We start from the raw sequence: 8,403 nt of genomic DNA on the forward strand, positions 1-8,403 counted from the left end.
TCAGAGCATCACTGGAGAACCTAACAGACGACATTAGGGTTCCGGTGATCGGGGGGTCAGGGGGTGTGCGCACATGATGTGCGATGGGTGCTGGTACTTGGCCCTTATATTGGCCCCCTATCCCTCATCAAACCCTGAGAACTCTCACCCCCTTAAAGAGCATTTGAGATTTTACAGGTTTGCTACCAGTGGCCATTAAAGTGTCTGAAATGGGGACACTTTTTTCAAATGGTCACAAAATCTTGTACACTTCGAGTTTTCAGCTGACTTTTTTTGTGTATGCCAAAAAAATTACAAGGATCACGTCTACCAAGTCTGGGGCCAAAACGCCTTCCGAAAAAATTTTAAAAAATCCCAAACTGCAAAAAGTTTTAAAAATCGTGAAAAATAGAAAACGAGTCGTCTTGCCATGAAACTTCACGTGAAGGCTTAAGGGACCATTGTATGAATTTACAAGCCAAAAAATGGCATTGGCATGCAGAAATATGAAGATGTGCCTCAACCCACCTACCACCCTATCGATCCACATCTTACGCATCCTGTCTCTCTGGCCAGCGTAGTGCCCGCCCGCTCTTTCTGTCGGTTGGCTTAGGCATACGGAGTTCATTCCCAGTCTAAGATCAGACCAGACCGAGGGTTGCGGTAGCAGGATTGGCAGCACCTAGAGGGGGACCCGGTCGATCCCCGGCTTGCACATCCCGCCCCTCTGGCCGGCTGAGCGCCCGCACGCTCATTTCGTTGGTTGACTTAGGCATACGGAGTTCATTCTCAGTCTAAGCATACGAAATTCATTCCCAGTATAAGATCGGACCGGACCGAGGGTTCCGACAGCACATGCTGGGCTCGGGCATGTGCTTGTGCCACATTTTTCTTCGTCGGGGCACCATAACCAGAGCATAGGCAGAGAACCTGACCGACGGCATTGGGGTTCTGGTGATCGAAAGGGTCGGGGGGGTGTGCGCACATGATGTGCAATGGGTGCTGGTACTTGGCCCTTATATTGGCCCCCTATCCCTCATCAAACCTTGAGAACTCACACCCCCTTAAAGAGCATTCGAGATTTTACAGGTTTGCTGCCAGTAGCCATTAAAGTGTCTGAAATGGGGACACTTTTTTCAAATGGTCACAAAATCTTGTACACTTCGAGTTTTTAGCTAAATTTTTTGTGCATGCCAAAAAAAATACAAGGATCACGTCTACCAAGTTTTGGGCCAAAACGCCTTCCGAAAAAATTTTAAAAAATCCCAAACTGCAAAAAGTTTTAAAAATCGTGAAAAATAGAAAACGAGTCGTCTTGCCATGAAACTTCACGTGAAGGCTTAAGGGACCATTGTATGAATTTACAAGCCAAAAAATGGCATTGGCATGCAGAAATATGAAGATGTGCCTCAACCCACCTACCACCCTATCGATCCACATCTTACGCATCCTGTCTCTCTGGCCAGCGTAGTGCCCGCCCGCTCTTTCTGTCGGTTGGCTTAGGCATACGGAGTTCATTCCCAGTCTAAGATCAGACCAGACCGAGGGTTGTGGTAGCAGGATTGGCAGCACCTAGAGGGGGACCCGGTCGATCCCCGGCTTGCACATCCCGCCCCTCTGGCCGGCTGAGCGCCCGCACGCTCATTTCGTTGGTTGACTTAGGCATACGGAGTTCATTCTCAGTCTAAGCATACGAAATTCATTCCCAGTATAAGATCGGACCGGACCGAGGGTTCCGACAGCACATGCTGGGCTCGGGCATGTGCTTGTGCCACATTTTTCTTCGTCGGGGCACCATAACCAGAGCATAGGCAGAGAACCTGACCGACGGCATTGGGGTTCTGGTGATCGAAAGGGTCGGGGGGGTGTGCGCACATGATGTGCGATGGGTGCTGGTACTTGGCCCTTATATTGGCCCCCTATCCCTCATCAAACCTTGAGAACTCACACCCCCTTAAAGAGCATTCGAGATTTTACAGGTTTGCTGCCAGTAGCCATTAAAGTGTCTGAAATGGGGACACTTTTTTCAAATGGTCACAAAATCTTGTACACTTCGAGTTTTTAGCTAAATTTTTTGTGCATGCCAAAAAAAATACAAGGATCACGTCTACCAAGTTTTGGGCCAAAACTCCTTCCGAAAAAATTTTAAAAAATCTCGAATCGCAAAAAGTTTTGAAAATCATGAAAAATAGAAAAGGAGTCGTCTTGCCATGAAACTTCTCGTGAAGGCTTAAGGGACCATTGTATGAATTTACAAGCCATAAAAATGGAATTGGCACGCAAAAATATGAAGATGTGCCTAAACCCACCTACCACCTTATCGATTCACGGCTTGCACATCCCGCTTCTTTGGCCGACGTAATTCCCGCCCGCCAGCCTGCCCGTTCGTTTCGTCGGATGGCTTAGGCATACGGAGTTCATTCCTAGTCTAATATCGGACTGGACCAAGAGTTACGGTAGCAGGATTGACAGCACGTAGAGGGGGACCCGATTGATCCCCGGCTTATGCATCCCGCCCCTCTGGCCGGCTGAGCGGTCGTACGCTCGTTTCATGGGTTGACTTAGGCATACAGAGTTCATTCCCAGTCTAAGCATACGGAGTTCATTTCCAATCTAAGATCGGACTGGATCGAGGGTTGTGGTAGCACATACTGGGCTCGAGCATGTGCTGGTGCCGCATTTTTCTTCATTGGGGCACCATCGTCGGAGCATCACCGGAGAACCTGACTGACGACATTGGGGTTCCGACGATCGGGGGGCCGAGGGGGTCTGCGCACATGATGTGTGATGAATACTGGTACTTGGCCCTTATATTGGACCCCTATTCCTCATCAAACCTCAAAAACTCACACCCCCTTAAAGAGCATTTGAGATTTTACAGGTTTGTTGCCAGTAGCCATTAAAGTGTCTGAAGTGGGGACATTTTTTTCAAATGGTCACAAAATCTTGTACACTTCAAGTTTTTGGCTAAATTTTTTTGTGCATGCCAACAAAAATACAAGGATATTGTCTACCAAGTTTGGGGCCAAAACTTCTTCCGAAAATATTTTGAAAAATCCCACACCGTAAAAAGTTTCAAAAATCGTGAAAAATAGAAAACGAGTCGTCTTGCCATGAAACTTCACGTGAAGGCTTAAGGGACCATTGTATGAATTTACAAGCCATAAAAATGGCATTGGCACTCAAAAATATGAAGATGTGCCTAAACCCACCTACCACCCTATCGATCCACGGCTTGCGCATCCCGTCTCTCTGGTCGACGTAGTGCCCGCCCGCCCGCTCGTTTCGTCGGTTGGCTTAGGCATATGGAGTTCATTCCCAGTCTAAGATCAGACCAGACCGAGGGTTGCAGTAGTAGGATCGACAGCACGTAGAAGGGGACCCTACCGATCCCCGGCTTGCGCATCCCGCCCCTCTGGCCGGTTGAGCTCCCGCACTCTCGTTTCATGGGTTGACTTAGGCATACAGAGTTCATTCCCAATCTAAGCATACGGAGTTCATTCCCAATCTAAGATCGGACTGGACCAAGGGTTGCTACAGCACATGCTGGGCTCGAGCATGTGCTGGTGCCACATTTTTCTTCACTGGGGCACCATCGTCGGAGCATCGCCGGAGAACCTGACCGGCGGCATTGGCGTTCCGACGATCGGAGGGGCCGGGGGGTGTGCGCACAAGATGTGCGATGGGTGCTGGTACTTCACCCTTATATTGGCCCCCTATCCCTCATCAAACCTCGAGAACTCACACCCCCTTAAAGAGCATTTGAGATTTTACAGGTTTGCTGCCAGTAGCCATTAAAGTGTCTGAAATGGGGACACTTTTTTCAAATGGTCTCAAAATCTTGTACACTTCGAGTTTTTGGCTGAATTTTTTTTTGCATGCCAACAAAAATACAAGGATCACGTCTAGCAAGTTTGGGGCCAAAAATCCTTTCAAAAAAATTTTAAAAAATCCCAAACCGTAAAAATTTTTAAAAATCATGAAAAATAAAAAATGAGTCGTCTTGCCATGAAACTTCACGTGAAGGCTTAAGGGACCATTGTATGAATTTACAAACCATAAAAATGGCATTGGCACGTAGAAATATGAAGATGTACCTAAACCTACCTACCACCCTATCGATCCACGGCTTGCGCATCCCGTCTCTTTGATCGGCGTAGTGCCCGCCCACCTGCTTGCCCGCTCGTTACGTCGATTGGCTTAGGCATATGGAGTTCATTCCCAGTCTAAGATCAGACCAGCCCGAGGGTTGCAGCAGCAGGATCGGCAGTACGCAGAGGAGGACCTGACCGATCCTCGGCTTGCGCATCTCGCCCCTCTGGTCGGCTGAGCGCCCGCTTGCTCGTTTCGTGGGTTGACTTAGGCATACGGAGTTCATTCCTAGTCTAAGATCGGATGATATCGAGGGTTGTGGCAGCACATGCTGGGCTCGGGCATGTACTGGTACCACATTTTTCTTCGCTGGGGCATCATCGTCGGAGCATCGCTAGAGAACCTGACCGGGGGTTTCGACGATCGAGGGGGCCGGGGGGTCCGCGCACATGATGTGCGATGGGTGCTGGTACTTGGCCCTTATATTGGCCCCCTATCCCTCATCAAACCTTGAGAACTCAAACCCCCTTAAAGAGCATTTGAGATTTTACAGGTTTGCTGCCAGTAGCCATTAAAGTGTCCCAAGTGGGGACATTTTTTTCAAATGGTCACAAAATCTTGTACACTTTGCATTTTTAGCTGATTTTTATTGTGCATGCCAAAAAAAATACAAGGATCACGTCTAACAAGTTTGGGGCCAAATCTCCTTCCGAAAAAATTTTAAAAAATCCCAAACTGTAAAATGTTTCAAAAATCGTGAAAAATAGAAAACGAGTCGTCTTGCCATGAAACTTCACGTGAAGGCTTAAGGGACCATTGTATGAATTTACAAGCCATAAAAATGGCATTGGCACATAAAAATATGAAGATGTGCCCAAACCCACCTACCACCCTATCGATCCACGGCTTGCGCATCCCGTCTTTCTGGCCAGTGTAGTGCCCGCCCTCCCGCCCGCCCGTTCGTTTTGTCGGTTGGCTTAGGCATACGGAGTTCATTCCCAGTCTAAGATCGGACTGGACTGAGGGTTGCGGCAGCACATGCTGGGCTCGGGCTTGTGCTGGTGCTGCATTTTTCTTTGCTGGGGCACCATCGTCGGAGCATCACCGGAGAATTTGATCGGTGTCATTGGGGTTCCGGCGATCGGGGGGTAGGGGGTGTGCGCACATGATGTGCAATGGGTGCTGGTACTTGGCCCCTATATTGGCCCCCTATCCCTTATCAAACCTCGAGAACTCACACCCCCTTAAGGAGCATTTGAGATTTTACAGGTTTGCTGCCAGTAGCCTTTAAAGTGTCTGAAATGGGGACACTTTTTTCAAATGGTCACAAAATCTTGTACAGTTCGAGTTTTTAGTTGAAGTTTTTTATGCATGCCAACAAAAATAAAAGGATCATGTCCTCCAAGTATGGGGCCAAAACGCCTTCCGAAAAACTTTTAAAAAATCCCGAACAGTGAAAAGTTTCAAAAATCATGAAAAATAGAAAACGAGTTGTCTTGCCATGAAACTTCACGTGAAGGCTTAAAAGACCATTGTACGAATTTACAAGCCATAAAAATGGCATTGGCACGTAGAAATATGAAGATTTGCCTAAACCCACCTACCACCCTATCGATCCACGATGTCATGAGACACCCATTTATAGGGCCATGATTGGGTAGATCCCTTATGCTAGGAAAAGTGTCCCCATTTCAAACATTGTAACGATTACTGGTAGCATAGCTCTAAAATCTCTAAGGCTCTTTAAGGGGGGTGAGCCAGCAGCGTAGTGTTAGGCTATCTCACCGGGTGCTATACGAGCTTAGGCCACCCACCAAAGGCTGCCCCTTGGCCCTGGTGATGGTGGGAAATCCCAATGTATGATTCCCGTTTATAATAAAATTCACCTCAATTGAATGCCCGATTGTTGCCTCGATGCATTTCTTTCTTTCTTGATGTGGATGTGCCTTATTGTGTGTGTATGCTTGAGATTGACCTTGATATATTGTGTCTTATTGTGAATGCTTGGGACTAACCATGGTTTATGGTTATTTGTCCAGATATCAATCTATTGAAGGCTGACTTGGGTGGAAGCGTCCATTCAAGTGCCGCACGACCTAGTGCTTGTTGAGAGAAAGCTTAGTCTGTGACACGTGGTATCAGAGCACGATTGAGAAGTGCTAGAAAATGGATGAGATGGCCACAAGTGGTGGACCTGATCATCAACAGATAATTGAAGAACTTGAGGTCACGGTGGCCACAATGAAAACTCATATGGTGACTAAAGATCGAGTGAGGGAGATCGAGACAACCCAGCGAGAGTTGTCCGATACTCTCCACAACATGAGCGATGAGGCTAGAGATGCCTTGAATATTCTCCAAAAAGAGTTTAAAGAGCTCAGAGCATAGGTGAGCATCTTACAACTGGCTGTGGCTAGGTCAGGTTTGAGCTCGACAGATAGGGGGAGAAGGCCTAAGGTGTCGGAGCCTCGATGTTATGAGGGGGCAAGGGATGCCAAGTAACTTGAAAATTTCTTGTTTGACATGGAGCAATACTTTCAGGCTGTGCACACGGATTCAGAGGAAGACAAGGTAACAATGGCATCGATGTACCTCACAGGGGATGCCAAGCTTTGGTGGTGTGCCAAGTTTGTCAATGACGAGTGCCCGATCAAAACTTGGATGGACCTGAAGCAGGAATTGAAAAACCAATTTTTCCCTGAGAATGTGGAGTATATGGGTCGAAGGAGACTCCGAGAATTAGTGCAAACAGGGACAGTGCGAGAGTTTGTAAGGAGCTTTTCTACCTTGATGTTGGATATTCGAGACATGTCCGAGAAGGACAAGATGTTCTATTTTCTCGAAGGCCTCAAGCCTTGGGCCAGACCAGAACTACAAAGACAAAAGTGCAAGACGTGGCCACGGCCATAGCTGTAGCTGAACGTCTCCAAGACTATAATGATGGCTCCTTAAAATGAAAAAATCCTTCATCAGCTAGCAGTAGCTTCAACTTTGGGAGTGGGGGAAAGATGACCAGATTGGACCATCCCTTCGGTGGAGGATCAGATAGGAGGTCTTTTGATCGAGATAGCACTCAACCCAAAACAAACAATGCAGTGACTTTCAAGCCTAGGCAACCGCTAGCTTGCTTTCTTTGTAAGGGGCCACATCGGGTGGCCGAATGCCCGCACAAAGGAGCCCTTAACGCTTTAAGGACCTCATCTCAAGAGCCTGCAAAAGCACCGGGAGAGCATTGAAGAGATCGAAGAGGAACCAGCCAGGATGGGCTCAATAAGGTTCCTCAATGCCTTTCACACCCAACTGAACACTATAAGGAAAGAGCAAAGTAGGGGCTTGATGTATGTGAACCTAATGATCAACGAGAAGGCCACCAAGGCCATGGTGGACACAAGTGCAACTGATACTTTCATCACACCAGAAGAAGCAAAAAGGTGTGGCCTTCAGGTTAACAAAGACTGTGGATGAATGAAGGCAGTCAATTCACCAGCCTTTGCGATAAGTGGAAGCTCTAAGGGTGTGACAACCAAATTGGGGCCATGGAAAGGGAAGGCAGACTTCACAGTCTCCCCTATGGATGACTTTGATGTCGTTCTCGGATTGGACTTCATGGCATTGGCTCAGGTAATCCCTATCCTCACTACTAGCTGCTTGTTGTTTTTAGGGGAACACCCGTGTGTGGTGCCAGCCAATATCTTCCCAAAGAGTGGGAAGAAAATGATTTCAGCTTTGTAGTTCAAGAAAGGGGTAAAGAGAGGGGAACCCTCTTTTGTGGCCATGTCGATCTACAAAGAAGGGTTAAAAGTAGAATCAATACCCGATGGCATGAAGAGAGTGTTGGAAGAATTCGAAGGGGTGATGCTAGAGATGTTACCCAAGGTTCTACCCCTTCGACGAGCAGTGGACCACGAAATTGAGCTCCTCCTGGGAGCAAAACCCCCTGTTAAAGCTCCCTATCACATGGCCCTGCCAGAGTTGGCTGAGCTGAGAAAATAGTTAGATGAGCTTCTACAAGCCGAGTTTATCAGACCATCAAAGGCTCCTTTCGGAGTGCCTATGCTATTCCAAAAGAAGCATGATGAGAGCTTGCGTTTATGTGTTGACTACAGGGCCCTGAATAAAGTCACCGTAAGAAACAAATATCCTATCCCGCTTATAGCGGACTTATTTGATCAATTGAGTCGGGTCAAGTACTTCTCCAAACTGGACCTGAGATCTAGATACCATCAGGTCAGAATCGTTGAGGGAGATGAGCCAAAGACCACCTGTGTAACACGGTATGGTGCATTTGAATTTCTTGTTATGCCCTTTGGACTGACCAATGCTCCTGCCACA

This window comes from Durio zibethinus, chromosome 9 (assembly GCF_047325235.1).
Source record: "Durio zibethinus cultivar Kanyao isolate XHJ-2024 chromosome 9, ASM4732523v1, whole genome shotgun sequence".
Lineage (NCBI taxonomy): Eukaryota > Viridiplantae > Streptophyta > Magnoliopsida > Malvales > Malvaceae > Durio > Durio zibethinus.